We start from the raw sequence: 22,369 nt of genomic DNA on the forward strand, positions 1-22,369 counted from the left end.
TTAACATGTGATGAGGCAAGAAGCTTTTAAAGGTTTAGAATTGTGAGGTGACAGCAGGTTAACATGCTAGTCTGTTCATAGCTGAACTAGGTTTACCACTGCCACCTCTTGCCTGTTGATCTATGCTCCATCCTCCAGAAGTAATAACCAGATCACATCTATCAGCATAATCATCTATGCTATCATTCTCTAAGGGGGCTCTTGGAATTACACTTGTTCCCTAACACTTTTCATGGTACAAAAGACTGTTACTGTGAACGAGATAATAAAAGTTCTGCTTTGGGAGGATGGTGATGTGGAAAAATAACTGATACGAACGTAGATTTGTTGTGCCAGAACATCATGGCTGACACATCACTTGTCTGTAATATTAAAAAGGGAGAATTGGCCATAGGTTTACACTGACTAACCTCTGTAGGCATGTCATTCAGTCTATGTGTAATTAAGTTTTCCATCTGTAAAATGTCTCTGAAAGGCATTGTGAAACTTAATTTGTTAATGCTGGTAAATCTTTATTTCTCAGAAGAGACTGTACATGGCCAATGGCATCTAGTTGTCTATTAAATTACTTAAGTGACGTATCAGTGTAATTTCCAGACCAGACATATTTCTAGGAATAATTAAGGTGTAAAACTTCTTTTTACAATGCAGCAGTAACATTTACAGGTATAAGATCCTAATATTTATGCAACAAAGCAATGACCAAAGAAATTGTTGCATGAGCTGTCTTAAATGAATACAACTGTCCTGAAAAACTTGAAGTAAACCTAAGGAAATTAATCTCTTCTTGTATGATGAACAGTGATTTGAAATGTTTATCAATCTAGACTTTGTCTTCCCTCATTTTGTGGTTCACTTTCAGTGTTCTCAGCCTACAGTATAGCTGTACTACCAGCTTTGATGGGTTGTGAGTGGAACAAAGCACTGAAAGTCCAAAAATCTGGCTTCTGTTTTCTATTCACTCTCAAATTTCAAACTGATTTTAAATATAATTCTCTATATCCTATAACCATAAAATCTAGACCAAAAAAAAAACAAACCAAAAAACAAAAAACAAAACACCATCATAGCTGAAAGAAAATGTTTTGAAAGTGAGTGAAATACATGAAAGGGTAATTGTAACACTACTAAGTATAAAATTGTCCTGTGTGTAGCTCCAACTGAAATGTCTAACAGCAGCATCAACAAGAATAAAGGTTTTGAAGTGCTTTAACCCTTTATAGCTATTAACCAATGTAGTTTCATATATTTATTTATTTCTGAGATGTCATTCTTCTCTGCAACATTATATTGAAGCAGTAACTAGTAATTGACACGTTTGTCATGATATGCATTTGCACTAGGACTCAGATGACGAAATTGGTCCTGGTTTTGAGCTTCACTCTTAACTGCAAAACCTAGTATAGCACAATTACATAATTATTACATCAAAAACAGAGCACTGTTTTTTTTTTTTTTAAAGTAGATTACAAGAGTAAACTTACATATGTGAAAATCATTAGTGCTAACAGTTAATAACTTTTAAAATGCAATTTTTACTTTTTGCATTAGGTTAGGCAATGTTTCTCCCCTCAGATTTAAAATAATTAAAGTATATTCAACTGAGAACTTTTCCGGATAAAATAAACTCCCTCTGCTGGATCTTCAGGAAGGAGTATGGTTCAGCCCGGGTGATTGGTTACTGGATTTTTGCCATTCGTTTTAGGGAAGTGGATTTTCTTGCCTATATTGCTTGTTAAAAGCACCACTTAAAGGACAAGGTATTAAAGCTTTATCTACAAGGAGTGTTAAGCCGTTGATGGAGATTACTGGCTTCCAAGAGGCAAAGAGACCTTTTCAGAGGCTACTGATTTTTCTCTAGTCATTAAAAAGCAATCCTTTTATGTAAAAAGAAACTAAGATTTTGAATAGTAAAGAAAATAATGTTATAACTCTTGCAACTCATATCTGTTTTTCCCATTGTGGTAGAAAAATTGCTCAGACCTGTCTTTCAAAAGCATGAAAGCAGTTTAAATATCATACAATTTGATGTGAAACCATTAAGTCATCAAGAAAACACCTTTTTGGGGTGGCTGTGCAGAAAGTGAGAACAAAGCGTTACCTAGCTTTGGGTGTGTTCTTTTCTTAATGAAAACAGATACTATATAATTATACAATTATAATATTTATTAATTATGATTATATGATTGTAATACAACTATAATTATGCTAATTATATAACCTGTACTCTGCAACAGTAGCTTAAGGAAAAACACCAAGTGCAATGAAAAGCAGAGCTAAATAATGATATGCAACAACTACAATTCATAAAGTCTGCAACAATGCCCTCATTTTTTGAAGTTTGCTATGAAACAAAAACCCACTATGAGAAAATGCACATCTCTTAAACTCTGGTTGTTCTTTTGATCTTCTCTGTCCTTAAACTCTGTGTATGCTGGCTGCTGTGATCAAACGAAAGAGCATCTGAGACATGTGACATGTTCCTATTCCAAGCTGCAAAGTTTTATAGATGCTTGTAACATTCTGTACTTACCAGGGACTGTAACTAATTAAGCCTAGAAAGCTCTCTTGGACAGATCATCTTGTCTCCAAAACAGAAAGAAAGCATGTTCCACATTAAATTGTATTATTTTGCAATTCTAATTTAAGATCCTCTAGGAACTGGTTTTCATAAACCACTCTGTATGTTCACTCCTCTTCCCTGCCTCTTGTACCAGACTGATACCTGACTGCTATGCACCCAGACCTGTGGGTTTTTTACTCATGTAACTTTGACCTGGAAGACATAAGATGTAAAAAATGAGTGTGACTGTCTTTCACACACACTCTCATTACTCTGTTACATTGCTGCAGAAGGATTCATTACTCCAAACTAAATGGCTCCTCCTTCAGTTCCAACCAGCTCTTGTTTTCTAGTCTCGTTGCTATCTTTGTTGTTCTTCTTTGCATATGCTTAAGCAATTCAATATCCTCCCTGTAGTGAGGAGACTAAAACTGAACACAGTACTGGAGGCATTGTTTCACATCATCTCTGTCAACCTTTGTAGGACTCTGTATGTTAACTCCATGTCTGTCTTGTACTGGGGACGCAGGCTGGACCCAGAATTCCAGCTGTGGCCCCACCAGTATCAAGAATAGAGGAGGAGGACCACCTACCTTGACCAGCTGGCATCACTTAATATGGCTCAGGATACCATTAACCACGTTTGTCACAAGGTTATGCTTTTGACTCATTTTCAGCTTGGTGTCCACAGGGATCTCAGTTACTTTTTTTGCCAGTTTGCTTTCAAGTCAGTTGGCTTCCAGTATGTGCTGTTGCATGAGATTGTTCCTCTCCATGTGAAGGGCTTTGCATTCCTCTTGTTGAATCTCAGTAAGTTCCCACCAGCCTGCTTCCCAGCCTGCCAATGTTCTTCTTCATAGCCCTCTTGTGTATCAAGAAATGCTCCTTCCATAGCTGGTTGTAACAGTGATGTTTTTACCTGTACAGATTTCAGTATTCAGTATTCAGTCATGCAAATAATTTGAAAACTTGGAGTAGACATTATTGGAAAGTAGCAAAATTATGTTACTTCTACTGATTTGGAATGACCAAATATTTTGCTGTTTGTTTTGTTGTTGTTTTGTTTTGTTGGTGTGTTTTTTTCTGCTGACACCAAGCATTGTTTCTGTCATTGGTTCAACCAATCTATTCTAACTGATAGCAAAATTTCAGGCTATTGCAAATATTATTTTAAGTCCTCCTGTCCTATCATATTACATACTGCTGCTATTCACTTGTCTTCAGTTTTCTTTTATCTCCAGCATCTACTTTCACTGCTCAGTGTCATCATCAGGTTAGGGTTTACCTCATATATGCCACTGAAGAAATAAGAGCTTTGCACTTTCTCTAATAGCTAACTTCTTGTCTGTTGGCAGGGGTGAGATTGGACTGGCCACTGCTTTCTTTCATGCCATATCTCTGCTCCTCTTCATAATTTTATTTTTTATGCAGAGGAAGAATGCAGATCCTGTATGAATAGAGCATACCTTTTAATGCAGCAGATATTTAGAACAGCAACACTATAGACATGCTGAAGCCAAATTTCCTTCCCTTCCCTTCCCTTCCCTTCCCTTCCCTTCCCTTCCCTTCCCTTCCCTTCCCTTCCCTTCCCTTCCCTTCCCTTCCCTTCCCTTCCCTTCCCTTCCCTTCCCTTCCCTTCCCTTCCCTTCCCTTCCCTTCCCTTCCCTTCCCTTCCCTTCCCTTCCCTTCCCTCCCCTCCCCTCCCCTCCCCTCCCCTCCCCTCCCCTCCCCTCCCCTCCCCTCCCCTCCCCTCCCCTCCCCTCCCCTCCCCTCCCCTCCCCTCCCCTCCCCTCCCCTCCCCTCCCCTCCCCTCCCCTCCCCTCCCCTCCCCTCCCCTCCCCTCCCCTCCCCTCCCCTCCCCTCCCCTCCCCTCCCCTCCCCTCCCCTCCCCTCCCCTCCCCTCCCCTCCCCTCCCCTCCCCTCCCCTCCCCTCCCCTCCCCTCCCCTCCCCTCCCCTCCCCTCCCCTCCCCTCCCCTCCCCTCCCCTCCCCTCCATTTCCTTCCCTTCCCTCCCCTCCATTTCCTTCCCTTCCCTTCCCTTCCCTTCCCTTCCCTTCCCTTCCCTTCCCTTCCCTTCCCTTCCCTTCCCTTCCCTTCCCTTCCCTTCCCTTCCCTTCCCTTCCCTTCCCTTCCCTTCCCTTCCCTTCCCTTCCCTTCCCTTCCCTTCCCTTCCCTTCCCTTCCCTTCCCTTCCCTTCCCTTCCCTTCCCTTCCCTTCCCTTCCCTTCCCTGCCTTGCCTCCTCCAGACAACATATCCCTGAGATTACATAAGTCAAAGCTAGCATTTAAAAAAAAATGTGAAGGTATCAAAAACTCAGAAGACCTCCAAGAGGTCTGTAAAATTGTAATCTGTTACAAGCAGGCATGTTGTCTCGTGTTGTGAGATGTTTCTTCTGTCAGATCTAACATTAGCATGCTATGGACATACTTTCTTTCAGTAAATTGGCAATTCTGACCCAAAAACCAGAATCAGAGGAATAACTTTCTAGAGAAGAAAGTAACACATGTAATCATACTCAGGCAGCCAGCTCATAAAGACTCTGAAGGCTAGAGAATTTTAGAGAGTTTGCTTTTTATTCAGAACCAAAACATTGACAATCAATCAATCAGTCAAACAATAAATGCAACCAAAGTACTGTTTTTCTTCACACTCAGTCTAAAACCAAAGAAACTCATTTTCGTCTTTACAGAATCACAGAAACACAGAATCATAATGGTTGGAAGGCACCTCTGGAGATCATCTAGTCCAACTGCCCTGCTAAAATAAGTTTCTTACAGTAGATTGCACAGGAAAGTGTCCAGGTGGGTTTTGAAAACCTCCAGAGAAGGAAACTCTACAACTTCTGGGCAGCCTGTTCCAGTGCTCTATCACCCTTAAAGTGAAAACATTTTTTCTCGTGTTTGTATAGATCTTGCTGTTTTCCAGTTTGTTCCCACTGCCCCTTGTCATGATGCTGGTCACTACTGAAAAGGGCCTGGCCTCATCTACTTAACTCCCTCCCTCTGGATATTTAAAGGCACTGATAAGAACCTCTCTGTCTTCTCTTCTCCAGGCTGAACAGTCCCAGGGTTTCTCAGCCTTTCCTCTCATGGAAAATGCCCAGGCCCCTCATCATCTTTGTGGCCCTCCAATGGACAGTCTCTGGAAGTTTCCTGTCTTGAACTGAGGAGCACAGAACTAGCCACAGTACTCCAAATGTGGCCTCACCAGGGCAGAGTAGAGAAGCAACCTGCTGGCCACACTCCTTTTAATGCACTCCAATATATCACTGGCCTTCTTGGCTTCAAGGGCACATTGCTGCTCATGGCCATCCTGTTGTCCAGCAGAACACCTAGGTTCTGCACTACAGAGCTCCTTTCCAGCCCCTAACCTATGCTGATGCATACAGTTCCTTCCCGGGTGCAGTACTCAACACTTGCCCTTGTTGAGCCTCATAAGGTTCCCCTCCATCCAACTCTCCAGACTGTCCAGATCTTGCTGGATAGCAGAACTGCCTCCTGGTGTATTGTCCACTCCTCCCAGCTTTGTGTCACCAGCAAGCTTGCTGAGGATGGACTCTATCCCTTCATCTGTGTCACCGATGAAGGTGTTGAACAAGGCCAAACTCAGCAGCAACTCCTGGGGAACACTGCTTGTTACAAGTTTTCAGCTAGACTCTGAGTTGCTGATGAAAACCTTCTGAGCTCTTCCAGTCAGCCAGTTCTCAATCCACCTCACTGTCCACTTACCTATCCTACACTTTCTAACCATACCTAAGAGGATATTACAGGAGACAGTGTCAAAAGTCTTGCTGAAGTCAGGGTAGCCAACATCAACTGCTCTCCTCTCATCTACTCAGTCGATGATGACATTATAGAAGGCTACCAAGTTGGTCAAGTGTAATTTTCCTTTGGTGAATCCATGTTGACTATTCCTGATCACCTTCTGCTATTCCACTTGTTTGGAGATGACATTCAGAATAAGTTCTTCTGACTTTTTGAATTCTTGATCAACTGTAGATCAGTAAACGTTGCATTTGAATCAGAATCTTTTTTTTTTTTTTCCTCGTCAAAACATAAAATCATTCTTGTTGGGAGAAATCTCTAAAGGTCATCTGGTCGAAGCCTTCATTCAAAGCAGAGTTATCTTGGAGCAAGTTCTTTGAGGTCTTGTCCAGTAGTGTTTTGAAAATCTCCAGGAATGAACATTACACACATTGTCATGCCAACTTGTTTGTGATCATCCTCATGTAAAAAATAAAATTAACCCTTACATTAAATTTGTTATGTTGTGACCTACATCTGTTCTTTCTCATCCTGTCAGTACATACCTCCAAGAAGATCCTGTCCTCTCTTTTCTCTTCCTTCAGTTAACTGAAGGCAGTAATGATATCCCTTCTCAGGCATTCTATTCTTAAACTTGAACAAACATATTTCTCTTGGCCTCTCCTTTACTGTGATGTGATGGGCCACCATACACAGCCCTTCACTTGACTTTCTTCTTTATGTCCATATTTTTCATACTGGGGTGTAGAAAACTGGACACAGCATTCTAGATAGAGTCTCACAACTGCTGACCAGAGACAAAAAGTCATTTCTCTGCACCTCCAGTCTACAATTTTGCTGAATCAAGTGGAATGCAGTTTGACTTCTTCACTATAAGAACACATTTTGTGCGTTCACCAGGAACAAGCATGCAGCAACTGTCTGTTTTCTAGACAGCCTCTATCCAGCCTGTACTGGTGTACGCATTATTCAATCCCAAGAGTGGGATTTAACATTTATTTTTCAGCCCATTTTCCCAACTCTTGATGGCAGCCCTGCTCTTCAGCAGGTCTCTTTTTTTGCTCACCCCCTACCTGCTGTTATTTACAAGCTGGTTGAGGGTGCATTCTGTCCCAATGTTTGGATCACCAATAAAGATGCTGAATACTTCTAGACCCAAACAGATCCCTACAGAACATCACAAGCCAGTCAATCATACTGCTTGTCACAACCTTATAAGCCTGACACTTTTCTTCCTACTTTATAGTAGTTCATCTACCTATATCTCACCAATATGGCTGTAGGTATACTACAGAAGGTTGTTCTGAAAACCTCTCTGAGATAAACAGAACCCTCTTGTCTATATCAGCTGCCACAGGAGGCAATCCAGTTACCTCCAGGAAACAATTCCAGGCCACTTCTTACACCTGTATTCTCCTTCAGTCACCTGGACAAGGCTTCCAGGAGGATTCACTTCATAGTCTTACCAAGGACAGAGGCAAGGCTCACCAGCCTGAAGTCCCCTAGATCATCTTTCTTGTGTTTTTGAACACAGATGTACAACACTTTTTCAAACCATCAGGAATCTCTCAAACACCGTGGCCCTTCTAAGATTCTAGGGTGACCACACAGTAACATCAGCCAGCTCCCACAACCCCTACAGACATATTCTTATGTAAGATCAATTTACTTGAGTACTCCTTAACTCGTCCTCCCATGCCCCCAGGCTTGAGGACCTAGGAGACTGAAGACAGACATAGGCAGTAAAAAAAACAAGGCAAAGAGATCGGTGAGTACCTCAGCCTTTTCCACAGAAGCTCTCATTTCATATCCTTTGCAGTTTTCCAGCCCTACTATGTTTGGTCTTTCCTATCTCCATCCTTCGTACTTCAGAAAGTTCTTAAGTTTTGGGCCTGTATTCTGTGACACCTGACAAAGATACATTCCTTATTTTCTGTTACTGTTTTTGGCTGACATGTTCTTTTTCATGCTGATAAGGAATAAAGTAAAACAAACCAGTCAGAAGACAGTTCTGGAGGACACCATTACTTCTCATTGTCTCTCAATCCATCCTATACTCCACCTCACATTTACTGAACTTGTCTTCTGAATCAGAACTTACATAATAAAGCTTCATATTCTTGTACCTGGAAGAAACCTAATTTAACAGAATTCAAAAAAGCTCTGAAAACATAAGCATGAATAATATTCCCTCTGTTTCTTCTTCCATGTTATGCAACTGAGCAGGAGCCATTCTACGACAATGCTACCACCAGCCAGCACTAAGTCTCTGCACGTGTACTGAAAAATTAGTTACAATTCACAGTTCCAGCTGTAGGTGGCACTGAATGATACTGTGCATCTTTATTTTCCTCCACTTTTTTTTTTCCTTAAAACAAAAACAAAACAAAACCAAAGCAAAAAGGTATTCAGATTTCTTGTTTTCTAGCTAATACAGGCAGCCTCTAAACCTGTCACAATTCATATAACAGGCAGTTGATGTTTGTTTGAGAATGTCACAAAACAACGTATGGGTAGAGGATTTTTGAAAACCCACGAGAAGTTTTGTTGGAAATATATTAAATCTCGTTAGGTAAATATGCTTTACTATAATTTTCCATCAAAATGTGACATAGGTAATTGAATGGGGCCCTTCCAAAGAGCAAACATGGGATGTGGAGAAATATGTGTAGTATTCTAGCTAAGGCATACACAGCAGGAATCCAGAAATCCCATAATTGCTTCAAATCCATCTTCTGCTCTCTCCCTTTGTTCTCAGAGCTTCAGGGATAGTCTCTGTTTTAAAATTTTTAACCCCTTTCAAATTCTGTTTTTGCTGCTCATGAAGTAAAAGACTGACAGTGGTCTTCCTATTGTCTGCTCAAAACAAAAGCTGTCTGTAACAGACAAGTTTTTATGTCCTTCATCAGATGTTCGTGCCCAGTCTTGCTATACAGCCACTTCTTATGCATTTGTCAATAAGGGAAGAAGGTTTTTTTTTATTTTGACACCGGAAAAGTTAAATATTTAGGAGTCTGTTATACACATTACATTACACATTTTTCTATGTGGTCAGTCAAAAAAAAAAAAAAAAAAGTAGACATAGATCAGGTGCATTTAGAATGCACTTTTCCATGTAGCCTGTCTTCTCTCAGTAAATGCTATAAATGCTGAATCTGGAAATTATTACAACATATTTAGAAGCTGAAAACTAATAACAGTGAGATCTTGTAAACAATGAGCTCTATTCTCCCTCTGACATACAGAAGAATTTACTGATATATTATTGCCTGTGCATTCAAAGAAAAACCCCTTGTGTATCAGTACAGAAATACACAAATATCCACCACGTTCTTTCACAGCTACAGTGCTAATATCACCTACTTTTTTTTTCTAATTATTATTCTAACAGTAGATGGCAATATTTAGTTGAAACTTGACAAACTTTTGTGAACTTTACAGACCTGTTCCAACACTGATTTTACTCATGAGACTTGGAGATACAGAAAAACAACACAATAGCAGCATATAATTATAAACTGTAAATCAACTAAATTGTTTAATGATCTATATGAATTAATAAAGCAATTACCTTATTTTCTTCTAAATTCCAGCTGCCCATGATAATTTTTGACCAAAAGCCAGCTGTGCTCTGATGATTCATCTGGCAGTTTGGAAAAATGTCAGTGTACTGAGGGTTAAGCTTTCCGTATACAAAATCATAGCTGGAGAAAAGTAGCAGGTTAATTTCTTGAAGGCTTATTGATAACGCTTTTCCTGCACAGTTTGGATTTGTATCAGAACTTGTCAGCATCAAGACTGTGGGATGATGCACTTGCAATTCTGTGAATTTTATCATACCTGTTTCTTCTGATAGGCACTCAGTGGATGTTCTCATTTAATGCTGAAATTAGTGAGAATCCTGCTGCTGACTGGATGGAAGCAGGAACAATCCATTGAAGTACACAACTGTGTGTGGTTAGTCAGATCACTGCAAAACTGCGATGTCACCTCACTTCAGATGCTGTCTTTTGTAGACACATGCCTCAGGTTGCACACTCAGGAATAAGGTGAGGCAATAGGTTTCCACTCACCCAGGATGGACAAGTGGCCACATCCTGGAATGGATTCTCTGTCTACGGATACTGACGATACCCGTGTGACATTTCACCTTGGCAGAAGAGGGGAAAGATCAAGGAAAAGAAGTGCTCACAGGTTGGCAATCTATAGACATGCTAGTCAAGGCAAGGCTATGCTTGTGTGTCGTTACAAAAGGTATCACAGCTTGAAATAAACATACTGAATTTCTTACATCTGCCTCTTAGATCTGTTCAGGCAAAATTCTTTCTACAACTTTTAATTATTTTACAAATTAAATATAGACCTTCGTGTAACATATGGATCTGTGTGTGTGTCTGTGTGTGCGATTCAGTGTCATAGATATGCCCTGAAATCTTAGTCTTCAACTTCTCAACAATGAGAAAATAACTTACAGTCAAGAAACATTCACAAAGTTCTTCTGTTTAAATTACACAGAAAGTAAAATGCAGATCAGCAGATCTTTATGAGCCCCTCTGACCAGGGCATGGTATTCTCCATAGTGCAGCACTCACACAGGCCAGGGCATTCCTGGCTTTTAGAGGCACAGCCTGGGTCTTCTTGAGCAGACAAGTTCAGAAAGAATGTCACTGGAGAGGGAGAGTGGGAGCTGAGTGAAGAGAGGAGGCCCTCGAATGGGGAAGAGAGAAGAAAAGAGAAAGGAAGAAGGCCCAGACGCTGGAACACAAGATGGCTTTTAATCTGCCAAGGGTTTAACAAAAGCAACGGTGAGGTTATCCAAGAGGGAGTGAGCTTCTTATCATAAATACACAGATGATTTCACAGGCATGCTCTGGATCTTACCACACTTCTATGTGTATCCTATTAAGTGGCGTTTGGTCTTTGTCTTTTCCTCGTGAAACAATATCTCCTGCAGAACTTCAGTGGAGGCTGCACATTCCATAGGGAATTTATGTGGACGTGAAAGAGTTCAGCAAATGTCTTGTGTATCTATAGCTACTGAGCTTTTTTTTTTTTTTTTTTTTTTTTTTAAGATAATGGAATGGAACATAGAGTATTGAGAAAAGGAGTATTCTGGAGTTGTAAAATCTAATAAATACAGAGCAGCCCCTGTATTCCTCAGATTCACTGAGATTAAATTATCTCTAAAGAGGTGCTTAATCAGAGGAAGAAGGAACCATCTAAAGTTAAGGGGCAAATAGATTAGGATTAAGTAACTGAAGCTGCCCTTGGTGCTTTGGTTGTGACTGCAGAATTCCTTTGAATTCATCTGCTTGCAAGGAAGCCCAGTGCAGCTGCTGGAAAAACCTCCAAAGGTGGTGTGAGTGAAAATGGAGGCTGCTAAAACTCTGGCTTGTTGCTAGGCCTGGTTTTGAGTCAGGACAGGAGTCACAGCACAACAGGCATAGAACACTGAGAGTTGAAGAGCAAGACAAACCAGGGGATTCAGGGCTGCTCGTTTTATGAACCACATTGCATTATACTTACAATATAACATGTTCTTGTAGATTTCTGTTCACAGAATATAGGAGGCTGTAGGTGATTGAATGATCGTGGAAGGAATTAGCCAGGATGGATATTGTCAGTAATCTCTCCTAAAACAATGCATTAAGGCAATAATAAACTATTACCAGTGTGGGCCACTTGATGAAGGCGAAGGGCACAAATATGACCCACCTCTGAAGGTTAATTCAGGTGTTTGGAGCATAACTTTTCGTATGTTGTGGCCTGAAAATAAAATGGGTAAAAGAGGGCCTCTGATTTGGTGCTGTCTTTTCTGGAATGTATAGTGCAACTGGATCTAAATTTTGGGAGAGTGCCCAGTTTCAGATGTCTAAAGCCTCTGTTGAAAGCAGCGGAGACTATATGCTGCCAAAGTTTTATGTATCCAACTGCAGATTGATTGTCTAATGGCAGTAGCAGGCTTTGATCATGAGCGTCTGGAGAGAGAAGCTTCAATAGGCGCCCTTTTCCTCTTTTTTTCCCTTACTTTTGTAACTCCTAATTATACTGTTGTTTTTTTTTTTCTATGATTTTCCCCTTTATTTACAGACTTTTCACGATATCTGAGGCATAGATATTCCTCCCCACGTATATTTCTGCTGTCTTAAGTGCCTGCCAGTAGAGGACAGTGCAAGAAGAGTTAGGTGAAGAAGGTGCAGGAGTATGCAATTGCTCTAACACTCTGAGCTCTATTTTGAGCTTTATGGGTGAGAGAAACAGATGAAGATAATTTCCTCCCATTCTCTGTTTCATATTAGTAAATCACGAAGAATTCTTAGGTACAGAACATCCAAGAGGAATCATATGTATGCAAGGGAAAATTCCTTCCTTAGACTTTTGTCAATGTGTGAGTCAGATTTGAATAAAAGATGCAAGAAGCAGTTTCTGCTCTCAATTAGAGGTTTTATTCTGATGGCAAATGAAAATTTAAGTCCAGTAGAATTAGGTGTGAAATCTTACAGATTCCAAGCCAAGCGTACATCATGATTTCACTTGGCAGCTAATAGGAAAAATTGCTCTTATTGGAACCTACTTTCCATTTTCGGTAAACTTCTGGAATTGAGGTTCTGCATGAAATGACAGCAAACTGCCATGATTATATCCTTAATCTATTTTTAGTGTTCACTTCCTTCCCGTAATGAAAAGAAGGGTGACACACCAACCTTCATAACTTTTTACTGAAAAAAAGAGTAGTGCCTCTTCATACTTCTATACCTAACAGATGGGACGAAATGACAAAGATATTCCTGAAAGTTTATACTTGGCAAAAAATCCTGTGCAATCAAAGAATTAAAACATTTTTAATTGTTTGCCCTAAAATCAGCCTGCTCATTTTTCTTTGTAACTACAGTAATGTGGAATCATCTTCGAGGCTTCCAACTCTGCTACACAGACAGATGTTTGAATGATCTCCTTCTGCTCAGTATCAGCTGTTCAGCAGAGCTTGCTCCAAAATAAAGGACCAGTTACCTCCTAATTCTGATCGCCTTTTCAGAAATGATGCAGGGATTTGTTTCACAAAACAGCACTTTTTTTCCCTGAGGGCAAGTCAGAAAGCTTCTGCCAAACATAGATGTAGATCACCGTCCACAGAACTTGCTGTGGTTCTCCAGTCTTAAACTTTGCTTACAAGCCAATTACACAGCCAGTCTTATTTCTACTGATGTATGATGGATCTCATCACCCTGTTTCTTGTGGATTCTGCATCTCCCCCTTTCAGAAAGGAGGGATTTATATATACTTTTTTTGTTTAAGTGCAGTAAATTTGAACACAGAGAAAAAAATGTAGTCTTGCAGTCTGTTCTGTTGCGGGCACAGAGTGGGGCAGTGTATGTGATTCAGTGTTCAAGGATAAATAATCTTGAAATCTACACCATCACATCTCTTTACTCAGAAGTCGGTGCCTTTGGGTGTGGGTGTGAAGAGAACCTAGCAAATTGAACTGCAGAACTCCCAGAACAGGAGAGGATGTAGTGTCAGAATGCTTTGTAGCAATATCATGTAATTTTCTCTAAATTTGCTTCACCTGGAGTCCCCTTGATCACAACAGCAGCAAGTCATCTTGCTGCTTTCCATCCCTTTGGTTCCTGTGCTACCACTGTAGGAGAGGCTCTTTTCCTCCAGAATCTAAAAGTTCTCTGAGAGGTGAACCGCAAAGCAAGAAATAAAAATGAAACTTGACTTCACATATTAGGGCCCTGACCGGGGAAGGGAGCAAGAGAAGAACGTTCCCTATAAATGAACTCCCAGCTTAACAAAACTGTAAAAACCCCATAAAAGATTAAGTATTGAAAATAATAGCAGTCCAAAAATATGGTAACAAAACACAGTAAATCATGTTTGGAGGGAACCTGTTTCATTTTCATGAATTAGGATGACCTCTGCATACTTCACCAAAGTTCTTATTTTACCACTCTTGAGCTCATAAAAGAGGGTATATTTCATCCCAGGGGTAATGTTAAGATACTGTGAGTTAAGCCCAGAAATATGCGCTGAACATCCCCCATTACCAGACTGGGTGGAGCGTTCAGCACAGGACTAAGCCTTGAGTAACCCTTTCAGAACCTCCCTCCTCTCATGGCCCTCTGTGTTGTTGCAGCTGATCCAGGAGTTTGTCCTGTGATGAGGTGACAGCTACTCAGCAGCCAAGCTTGCTGGGCTCTCTGGGAGAGATCTGATTCATAGGTGATAGTGCTTCTTATTTGTTCAGCAGTAATCAGTAGAGGCACTGTTATTTACGCATACCTCATGAAGGGAAGGATATTAACATAGAAACTGCGAGGCATACCTTGGCCAGCATTGGGAGGGCTACTGTGCTGTGTGGTGGCCTCTGGTAAATGGCACAAACATCTAATATGACTTCTACAACAGCAGGCAAGCCAAGAGCCATCTTTCCCCCACCTGTCACTTTTGAACATGCTATATATGGTCCTGCTCCCAGAGGCACAGGGAAAATTCCTAGATGGCCACTGCATCTGAAATGTTCAGGATATACATATTCAGATAGTAAGAAAAAAAAGTCCTCTCCTTCTCCTTGTCACCATTGTAGCTATGCTTGAACTCTACCACAGCTGTCCTTAATCTTCTTTTCAAGACAACAAATTTAGGTTCTTCATCCTTCCCTGTTAAGCCCTATGTTTTGTTCACATACGAGTTAAGCAAAGTACTTTAAAGAAAAGCCAAGCTTTCTGTCTGAATTTCTGTTGTTTCGTAGGAATCAGAGAACTGCATGTTTTTTCTCAACTGCTGTAGAGCTAATGCCTTCCTTTCTGGTAGGTTGCACATCTCTGCCAACCTTCTCTGCCCAAAGCAAAGTGCAGATGGGAAACTCCACACTCTGCACCTTGTGGAGGTAAGAGTGTGTGGAGTTAGCTGCTCTGTTTCATCAAACAGGAAGATGCTGGCAACCCAGCTGCTATCTTAAAGACGTGGCTGAGATAAACAGTAATACAACAATGGCTTATAAACAATTGATGTTAGATGGTTAAGAATCTAGGGGGGGGGGGGGGGGGAAATGTAAAGTATATATCAAACAGTATCTCTCTGTAGTGATGTGTCTTTTGGGAGGGCGTGGAGCAAAGCTTAGGCAGTGAGACACGGACAGCTCTGCAGAAGAGCTGCACACAAGCACTCCTGCAGGAATAGTAAATCTGCCAGGGTGACAGCACAGAGCGATTTTTTTTTTGCAATGCTTTGCTTAAGGAAGAATAACCATGCCGTACTCCTGACAAACAGCACTCACCACACCCCGCTAAACTAAGAATGGAGGTGAATTCTGCAGCCTTCGTGCAGATTCGCGTCCGTAAGCGTAGCGCTTAGGAAGCGCAGGGAACTTGAGCTGCAGCGGGACGAGGCTGTCATTTCTGCCGGCAGGGCACATCGGCCCGCTCGGTGCGCACCCCGCGGGTGCTGTTCGCGCTGCTCCCGAGCGCTCTGTCACGGCCGGACGCTGCGCGGGGTTGGGGCCGCTGCCATCAGCCCGCGGGGCCCACGCGCGGGCCGGGAGCGGCGTCCCGCAGCGGCACCGGGAGCGGCGGCGCCAGGGGGCGCGCGGGAGCCGCGCGGAGCGGCGCGGAGCGGAGCGGAGCTCCGTCAGACGACAGCCGACCCCGGCGGGTGTGAGGGCGGCCCGGGGGAGCCGTGCCCCACCTCTGAGCGCCGCGGGCTGAGGCAGAGGCCTTGGGGGGGTCCCGATCTCAGCTCGGTGGCAGCGGGAGGCTTTTTTTTTTTACTTTCCCCGAAAGAGGTGAGAGCTCGGACCTACTGAAAACAGTGCCCACCGAGGCACGGGGTGACGGCGGTGTGCGGAGCAGAGGAAGGGGCAGCTGGGTGTTAGGGTACAGGAGGGGTTCCCTGCCAACCCCTCGCCGCTCTTCTCCCAGCTCGGTCTGTGAGGTTTTAAAATCATCCTCCTGCATTTAAAAGCGAATGAGTAAAAGCTATGAAAACCTCAATACGGGACGGGGAAGCCTACAGCGCAGCGTCTGCCCGCGCTCCTCTCCTGGGTGCCCAGGAGACGCGGGACCCCGGCAGCGGGGACAGGTGCAGCGGCAGCGGGCGGATCGCGCGGAGAGCGTGGAACCCGCAGGGCCGATCCGCGAAGACGCAGAGAGCCCCGTGGCCCGCAGGCTGCGGGCAGCACCCCCGCGCCGAACCCCCGGCCCGCCGCGTTTTGTTTGTGGGTTTCCTATTTCATAATTAGTCTTTGGCGGAGGCGCTGTTGTGTGAGGCTGGGGACGCTTTTGCGAGGAATGCCCTTCTGCTCGCCCCTTGCTTTCTCGCTGTTGTTTCAGAAGCGCTGCTTGGATTTTGCAGCCCGGTGCCGGCGCTCGCAGGCGCAGAATCGCGGGACACCCGCGGGTCCGCACGTGTGCGTGGCATCATCTGCTCGTGCACTGCCAAGGAGTTCACTTCTTTAAATAAACCCGTCCGTCTGGATGTTACAGTAAAAAAAAAGATAAAAATCACAGCGACACAAAGAGAAAGCTCCCAACTTGAAGAACGGTGGCACCGCTACGCTCTTGTGGGTTTTCCCTACCTGTCTGACATGTGAATGTGCTACCACTCTTCGAGGATCGGGAATAAGCAATAGGATGCACCAGAAATACATCGGAGTTGGAGACTAATATTTGCACGGGCTCCGTATAACCACATGAAAACATGAAGTAAGAATACATATTGAATTTACTAACACGCATATACAGGGGAAAAAAAAATACCCCTTCTGTTATTTCTCCGTGCAATTTAGGAGTGTTAGGCAGTGCTGAAATTAGGGCAACTAGAAAACAATGTTCATAACGGCAAGCAAAAACACAATAATGGTTAAAAAGACAGAAAGGTTAGCGGCATCACAAACACCGTGCACTTGTTGGATGCAGACGGTATTTATTTGGACGGCTGCTCATTCGGTTTCTTCATAATAAACTTCATAATAAACTGCTTTGTTTATAGCAAAGCAGTTATTGCTTCTTGTCGTACAATAATCACTGTCCGAACAGGAGTTTGCCCCCTTCTGTCATGTATAGTGATCTTGTTCTGTTGCTGTCAATGCAGTGATTTGGAGCTGTAAACACACATTTTTCTTTCATTCTATACGCTCCTTGCATTCGACTCCCTGCACGAGGAAGTCTGGCTTGCACTTATTTTATTCATTTGGGTTTGTTTAGCCGCAGATCTCTGGCCACAGAGGGCACCGTACGTGAGGATGCTGTCGATCGCGAAGATCGTGGTGATTGGACATTATTCCCTGAAGCACTTTTGCTAACGTGTGCGGATGTCCCTGCAAGTGGCAGGGGAACTTTCCAAATCTACCATCTATGAAATTTAAAACTCCTGTTAGAATTTCGGCATCTCAAGCTGTACCTTTGCATACACCAAAACACGTATGTCATTGTAATGCCAAGGGTGCTGGTTTTCAAAGCCTGAATTACTGTAATTCAGTCTTTAGGAGGCATAATTTGAGAGAATTGTTTGAGGGTTTTGTTGTTGGTGGTGGTGTTTTTTTTTTTTTTTTTTTTTTTTTCCCCTCTATCTCAACTACTTTGCATTGTTCCCTCTTAGCGTTTTTTGCACGTATGTTGAACTCGTTGAGCTTTCAGCTCAGAATACAGAAATGTGGTTTTTTTTGAAGGGCACAGCGGTAGCAGTAGTGTCGGCTGATGTTCTCAACGAGAGAAATATTTAAAATCACTTTAACAATATTCAGAACTGCAGCTGGGAAGGGAGAGCAGGGATATTTAAATAACATTAAAATCGGACCATATTTTTGTACTGATCATGAGGTGCACATGGAATTCCCAAAAATCTGCCCAGCAAGTGATGACAAAATATACTGGTCAAGGGGACAAGGAGGCATGGCACTGTTTTAGTCGATTCTGATTTATTCTGATAGCTGGGCACAGAGCTACGGAGAACTCTGCACACAGTTACCGTAAGGGCAGCTCTTGCAGAAGATTTACCAGCTTATTAATTTGGATCTGTCCCTGCAACGTTTTAGAAACGTTTCTTTCCTTAGGCAGATGTTCCTGTCTACCTTTGTGAAGAGTGATTTGCCAAGCGAAGGGAGCAATTTCCTATAGCAGGTAGTTTGACAAGGAAAACCGACGGTCTTAAATATCAAAGTGCAGTGAAACCGCAATGAGATTCAAAGGAGGGAGTGTTGGTACATTTTGTTCCAGAGAACGAGCTATAAATAACGGCCCCCACCCATGTTGGAAGGGGGTTGATTTGCCTACTTAGAAGGGCCGGTAGGAAATAGAAATTAAATTATTGATGTAATCAAACAGAAAAATCTGCCCGAAGACGCTGAGGGTAACAGGGTTTTGTTCTGAAGCGTCGGCGACGTGAACAAGCCTGAGTGCGGAGCCGAGGCTCAGAGCGGGACCTGATGCGCTGTTGGGAGCTTTAATCAAATTTTATACCTTCCTTAAGGCGCATCGGAATGAGTTGGAACACAGTCATAATACACTGAACGGTGCAGAGAAGTGCAATCCGGCGGCTCCCGCCGCTCTGCACGAGAAGCCAAACCTGAGCGCCTCATTTTCTGTCACCCCCCCCCAAAAAAAACGCCTTTCACAGTTTCACTTTTTTTGCTTACCTGCAGAACGGGCTCTCTAATGATGTCAGAATTACTTTGACATCCATTTCTGAGATTAATGTCAATGTGGTGCACGTCGGCAAGGAAAATGCTTAACAACGCAACTACACAGTCCGCTTTGCTGAGAGATTTGGTGCCATTTTAGAGACTTCAACGTCCTCACTGCGGAAAAACCGAGCGTCTGTACTTTAGGAGAAAGGAACAGTAACAAGAAAAAAAAGAGGGGGAAGAAAGCAAACTGACCCCGCTTTTAGTCCCCCAGACACCTTACCCGGGGGCAGGGAAGGATTTCTCTTTCCCACGGCTGCATTCCCGGAGCTATCCCTTCCCTGCTCACGGGGGGGGGGGGGGCGCGGGTTTGCGGTGAGCCCGAACCGCTCGGGGCACCACGGCGGCGGGGCAGCCGCCGAGCGGTGCCGCTCTCAGCGCAGTGCAGCGCAGCGCAGCTCAGCGCAGCCCCTCCGGCCGCCGAGCGCCGCGCTGCCCCGGGCTAGCTCCGCGCGCCGCCCCGCCGCCCCCGGCCCTTCCGACCGGCCCCGGCCCGCCGCCCACCCCGGTGCTGCCGCCAGCGGCGGTGCGGCGGCTCGCGGCCCCAGCCGGGGCGGGCGGCGGCGCGGGTCGCGACTCGGGGCGCGGTGCTGTCACCTGGCCCTGCGAGAGCCGCGCAGCCCCCACCCGCCCCGGGCGCGATCCCAAGCTCTCTCGCTTCGCTCCCGCCGAGTGTCCCCGGCGGGACGGGGCGGGCGTGCCGAGCTCCCCGTACCCCGAGAAGCTTCCCTCTCCGCGCCGAGCCAGCCGGGGCCAGACTTTCCGCTGTTACCTCTCGCTCGTCCGCGGGAGAAGGGTTCCGCACGTTCCGCGCCTACCCCAGCTTCCCTCCAGGTCCCGTCTGCGGGACTCAGGCTCTTTTTCCCTTCTGTCCTCCCGCTCGTCTGCCCGCCGGCCTGCCTCCTTCTTATTTTCCCTGCCAGTGACTTCAGCCCAAGCCAAAGGAGGTACAAGGAAAAACACAGCCGTGGGCTCCAGCTCTATAAATACAGCTCAGAGCGAGAGCTCAAAAGTTTGGAAAGAGAGAAAGGAAGAAGGCAGCGTACGGAGACAAAAGCTGGAGCGGCTCCGCGGGCGGGGAGCGCAGGGCCCAGGCACGGGGCTCTGGCACAGCACCGAGCCGTTGGCTCGTTTGGTGGGCGGGCGGCAGCGAGAGGGGGGTCCGCGCTTGCAGTTTTGGTCTTAAATTGACATTAGTCCCTCACAAATGTCAGCCGATCGATCGTTCAGCCGTATCAATCGGACACAGCAAACAGAAACTTTCCTAAAGCACCTTAAGCTGGCACTGGAGAAAGGCTGACGCTTGCTTTTGTTTGTGGGTTTTTTTTGCCCCGCTAGTAGGTGAATCCTAGTGGACTCAACATTTCCTTGTTCTCTCCGTGGGCTGTGTGTGTCTGCCACCAAAGGAGAGAGAAATACGTCGCTAGCTCTTCAGCACAGGGATGGCAGCACCCACTCTATGTCACTGTCCTCAAAAGACTGTCCTTATGGATAATGCTAAGGGAGCTACAGTCTGCTGCAAAAGTGACACGCAGTTGTCAGAGAGGAAATGGCCAACGTACATCTCCTGTATCCTAACTCTATATTCGTGCTCGCTGCTTTCTAGTCCATCCTAAACAAGCCATTGGTATCAGATGACAGGTGTTGCTTTTTCCTAAAATGTTGAGTAGTACCCAATTATATCATGCACAGAATAACAGCAACAAGAGTGAAGGGAATGTGATGAAACAGAAAAGGATTCACTGATGAGGGTTCACGATCTGTGAGATGGAGGGAGGAAGCAGAGCTGGGGTTAGGAAGTGAAGCTAGGAAGTGGAGAAAGTGACTTTCAGCCTGCAGTCTTTGAAAGCACAGACAGACAAGCCAAGCTGGTCTGTGGTGAGAGTGCCAAGTGGAAGCAGTGAGAGGCCGCAAGATGCAGTGCTGAAAGATGCTGCTGGCAGTGGCCTCCTGCTGAGCCCTCTGCCAGCCTCCACAGCCCCTCCGCACTGGGAGAGCAGGGAGGAGGCCCTTGAGCACCATCATTGGTGGCTGCTGAGAGGCAGAAACCGGGGGGTGGTGAGGCAATGAGGGCTGGAAGGCAAAGGAGGTGGAAGGAGTTAATGGAGTGAGAAGCAGACTGCAGCTAGACTGCAGCTCGGCACTGATACTTTGCAGGAGCTTCTGCCTGCCTTGTGTGCTGAGCACTAGCCAGGGGAAAGTGTTCATTCACTCTGCAGACTGCAGGCTTCAGGAAGGCTGACTGTGGGACCCTCCTGCACCTCACACAGCTGTAGGGAGTAGCTTTGTTGTGCATGGCTGACAAATGGGGCTGGGAGCTGCCACCCATCACCCTGCCTGTGCCACTGTCCCCTGGAAGAAAGGGCCGGGAGGTCACAGCACAGTGTGGGTCTCCTGGCAGGGGGCTGTGGAATCACCCCAGATCCATTGGTGACAGACCTCTGGTAACTGCAGAGTTATTTCTAGGGGGAGGGCTGCGTCTGCCTCATGTGCCCCAGGCTGGGCTGCAGCTGCCAGTCCTGCAGGAGCAGCTCACAGCCAGGGCTGGCTCTATTTAAATCCTCGGCTGCTACTGCAGGCTTCAGGCAGCAAGTGCCAATCCCTCAGCTTGGCAGCATTATTTTTGGCCATGGCTCTCTCCCACAGCATAGGAAATACAATAAAATTAAAACAAACAGGAAAAGAAAAATAGGGAGGGAAAAATAGAGGCAGTGCAAACACTCCCCATTTAGAAAAGAGGAGCCCAGAGATGGCACGCATCCACCCTGTCCCACCATTTTGTGTTTGCTTCTGCCTGCCTGCTGTGGCATGGCAGGTGTGGGGCGAGGAGCAGCGGCATGGCGACGTGGCTGCACATGGCTGCCCTGCAGCCTTCCTCACAGTCCCTCTGAGGACTGTCGCTGTCCCTGTGTTCCAGACTGGGTTGTGCAATGGGTACAGAGACATCCCCAGGCCTGGTGGCTGCTGTCGGGGCTGGATTGGGCCCAGCCTTGGCTCCAGATTGGGTAGCACAGCTTCTTTTGTGGCTGTGGCTGACTGAGGTGTGACACCAGGCCTGTTGGTATGGCTGGGCTTCAGCCCCCACCTCACTCTGCTCACTTTGGCCAGGGAGACGAGCTAGGATGTGGTGCAACTTTTCTGGTGCAGATGGAGCATGAGCTCTTCCCTGTGCTGCTGCCATCCCTGTGCTGCTGCCATAGCTGGCCCTTAAAAATGTGAGAAATGACAGAAGACATTTCTACAGATCCCATTCCTAAACCGAAGCTGTGAGAACTGTAGACATGCTGCATATCAGAAAGGAAGAACTCTGCTTTCCCAGGCAACTTATCAGCCAAAATTTCACAGAAAGCATGAGA

General features: G+C 45.0%; 1 long non-coding RNA gene across 1 annotated transcript; it reads right to left on the reverse strand.

Annotated features, from left to right (window-relative positions):
* Positions 1-2,229: 2,229 nt before the first annotated feature.
* LOC149913023 (uncharacterized) lies at positions 2,230-21,308 on the reverse strand. The gene is made up of 4 exons (XR_016461781.1): positions 19,786-21,308; positions 18,966-19,127; positions 3,849-4,010; positions 2,230-3,482 (listed from the first exon to the last, which is right to left on the reverse strand). It is a non-coding gene; the product is annotated as an uncharacterized LOC149913023 (long non-coding RNA).
* Positions 21,309-22,369: the final 1,061 nt, after the last annotated feature.

Source organism: Phasianus colchicus, chromosome Z (assembly GCF_987193195.1).
Source record: "Phasianus colchicus chromosome Z, bPhaCol1.hap1.1, whole genome shotgun sequence".
NCBI classification, from domain to species: Eukaryota; Metazoa; Chordata; class Aves; order Galliformes; family Phasianidae; genus Phasianus; species Phasianus colchicus.